This window comes from Sinocyclocheilus rhinocerous, unplaced genomic scaffold (genome assembly GCF_001515625.1).
Source record: "Sinocyclocheilus rhinocerous isolate Xijiao unplaced genomic scaffold, SAMN03320098_v1.1 scaffold5081, whole genome shotgun sequence".
NCBI lineage: Eukaryota > Metazoa > Chordata > Actinopteri > Cypriniformes > Cyprinidae > Sinocyclocheilus > Sinocyclocheilus rhinocerous.
This window is the reverse complement of record NW_015662160.1, coordinates 69,283-73,143: the sequence shown is the minus strand read 5'-3', so window position 1 is coordinate 73,143 and position 3,861 is coordinate 69,283.

Here is a 3,861-nt window from a genome sequence, read left to right as displayed (position 1 = left end):
TTAATTTGAGTGCTGGCAGATATTATGGGAGTGGCTTGATGGAGCGCAGGAGATGCAGATAACATGATCTTGACCCTTAAGAAACTTTAATTAATGCTGTCACTTAACAAATCTGTTCAAAGATAAAATTAAATTTGAAATATTAATTGCTAATTACTACATTGAAATACAAATGTAAAGCCTGTACAAATATTAGAAATCGTGAATTTGGATGAACTGCCTTTAACTGAAAAATGAGTGTTTACTATTGTCATTTTTGCATTATTGACACACTATTTTCCTAATTAATGCTGTTCAGTTGCTTTGACACAATCTGTATTGTTAAAAGCGCTATATAAATAAAGGTGACTTGACTTGACTTGACTTAAAAAGGTCCAGAAATCTGTCAACTTTTTTAAGGAGCTTGTTGCACACCGTTCAGTAATGGGAAATGCAAGCCGCATGTCATCAGTTCAACGCTCACAAGGACTTGTGTACATGACAGTCTCAGCCACAGGAAGAGAAGACAGCGATAGAAGCCTGTTCAGAACGGGCACGGTCCAAACGCTGGCATGCTCTGACAGTTCAGCAGTTAAATGACACACACAATAAAGAACGACGGCACTCCTAACTCCCCGTCCCTACTTACTCTCACGCTGTCCCCGCTATCTATCCATCTATCTTCATCGCCGGCGGCCCTAAACGACCACGAACGACACCCTCCCAACAATATCTGAGTACCGCCGTCCTATTTCGGCTTGTAAATAGACCGACAGCCAGCCCGCATCCATTCTCTTTTGCACTCTTTTTAATCCTTCTCACCCCAGTCTCTGAATACACAGATCACACCGTTCCCCAATCAGCCTCATTCATTAGTTGTCAATACGATATTCCAAACACAACACACATCACAATACACAGCCCAGATAGCACATGTACGTCTGCAAGACGTAACAACTTTTTAATGTTAAAAACAGTTGGTCCAATAATTTTATGAATTCAGGGATTTTAGGCTAACTGGTACATGTATCAATTTTATTAATTGGGATCACAATGTAGCAATGTAGGGGCAGTTTCAGAAATACTGCAATAATGTTCCTATGCCATCTTTACATTTTAGGCATGTAAAGGATGAATGTGAGGGGTCAATTTTATTAAGTTTATATGAAGTTTTGTGTTTAAATGAAATATCCTGTAGTATAAAGTGTGGAAAAGCTTTCAGCTCACTTTCCTCAGTAACAGTCTCCAAATCTCCATGTTCTTCTGTGATTATTAAGTATACCTCTTAGATCCTGTAAACGTAAGATCAACTGAAGCCCCTCAGTGTTGAGCCTTATAAGTGTTCAGATCTTTTAAAATATAATAGAGAACTTATTACTAACAAAAAAAAATGATTCTCAGAAATTCCATATTCATCTGTAAACAGGGGGAAACACAATTCTGTATTTATCTGTAAACTTAGTAAATGTCATTAAATACATCAGTAAATCAATAAATTCAGTTTAATAGATGTTTATCAGTTCTCTCTTTGCTGCCCCCAGTGGACGAATCCAGAACTACCTGGAAAGTTCATGAACTTGCTGGTGCTGATGAACACGCCGTATGAAGCTGAGCGACTCACAGAACTCGAGACAAATCTAAAAGCCTTTCGACGCCACCAGAGAGACTGAGGAGCAAAACAAGAGCACAAAAGCCACTGAAAATGTTGAGCCTGCATGGATTCCAGCCTTCCCTCAGCTCACTCATGGGAACTGAGTGGCCAGTGCGCAGTCTCTGGCCGGAGATCACATCTCTTTACAGACACACAGACATTCTGCTGGAGCTGAAGAAAACTAAAATAACGACTTTATTCAACAATTCGTCTCCTCTGTGTCTCTCCACATCACCATAGCGTGAATAGATGAATTGTTAAATAAAGTCGTTATTTTTGTTTTCTTAGCGTACAAAAAGTATTCTCGTCGCTTCATAACGCTATGGTTGAACCACTGATGGCAGATGGACTATTCTGACGATGGCTTTCATACTTTTCTGGACCTTGACAGTGTAATTTACTTGGCAGTCAATCGGACAGTCACAAGCCTCCCGGTTTTCATCCAAAATATCTTAAATGGTGTTCCGAATATATCTGTTTCCACCGGTGTTCCTCAGAGGTCGGTTTTAGGCCCTTTACTTTTTAATATTTATTTGTCATCTTTAGGCCATCTTTTGAGATTGCTTGGCCTTCATTATCATTTGTATGCCGATGAGATGCAGATTTATATACATTGAAAACCTCATGAGCGCCTTGATGTTACTTTTTTTTTTTTGACTGCATTACTGAGATTAAAACATGCATGAGTAATCATTTCTTGTGTTTGAACCGTGGTAAAACTGAAGTTATGCTCATTGGTTCCCATCATCAAATTTCTAAAGCTGGTCCTCTGTCCCTGACTCTTGATGGCTCTGTTTTGGAAATCCAGATTCGAGTGAGGAACCTTGGAGTTATTTTTGATGCAAATCTGTCTTTTGATTCTTTTGTCCAGAATACTGTTAAAACATCTTTTTTCCACCTCAGAAATATCGCAAGATTGCGTCCTTTGCTAAATTTTACAGTCGCGGAAATGCTGATAAATTCCTTTGTCGTCTCACGGTTAGACTATTGTAACGCCCTTTTAGCTGGAATTTCTAAATCTACACTCAATAAGTTGCAATACGTGCAAAATTCAGCCGCCAGGATTTTAACTGGGACTAGGATTGGCAGTCATATTACTCCAGTGTTTGGCTCCCGGTCAGGTTTAGAGTTGATTTTAACCCTCTATAGGAGTAATTGTGAATTTACAGCGTAAAAAATTATTGACTTTATATTTTATATATATTTAGGAGTAGAATAATTTTCCAAAATTTGTTTTCTTCATCTGACCTTTGACCTTTTTTTTAGGGATCCGTCATTTATAACTGACGTCCTATTAGGGTAAATTATTTTTGGCAAATTGTCTGAAATTTCACACACAATCAAATGCTTTTTCACTATCTGAAAATAAGTGAAAAGGTCTTACTGTTTCAAAAAACATTAAAAATCTTTATGAACATTCAATTTTTTTTCTTGTGCTGCTATATTTGATTTGGAACTCGCTCGTGAAAATGTCACAAATTCGGATGCAATTTCACTGCCTGAAAACCATGTCTTAGTGTTTCAAAAGCTTCTTTTTCAGTGTACCCCACACAATCCACACGTAAGTAGATTTTGACTTGTGCGTTCATCATTGGAGTATTGCTGTCTGTCAGTATAGTAATGCCAATAGACATTGCCATCTTTCCTGACCTCTGGTTGTTGTATGGATCACATCTTTCAAACTGGCATACAATAATGTACCCAAATGCCTGACTTCCACAACAACCTATTCTTCATCACTGCCCTCGCCCTCATTGCTTCTATCCTCCTTGGTCCTCAACAACTTGTTTTATTACTACAACCTGATTTTCTGATGCACTCATATCACTATCATCAATACTTTCTGAAATAAGTACAGATTTGTCTCTCCATCTTCCAAAAATGAACCTAAAACACATGCATAAAGGCTATTATACTGCCCGCCAATGCTGGTCAATAGTGCCAGCTACACAAAATATGCATCACATAATAGGACTTTGTCAGTTATACATGACGCTCAGATTTGTTGGTCTCTTGAGTTGTTGTTTTTATAAAAGTGCATTAAAAATGACAAAAATCTTTAGAAAACACATTTGGATGTACAATTATATTTTTTGTAACTTGAATTTATATGTATTTTCAAGTCTAAAATGAGCTTACTATGGAACCTTGAGAGCATGTGACCTAACATGTGCTAATGTCTCCTTTACTACTTATTTACCAAAAATGTGAATCACATGGCTAATAAATTG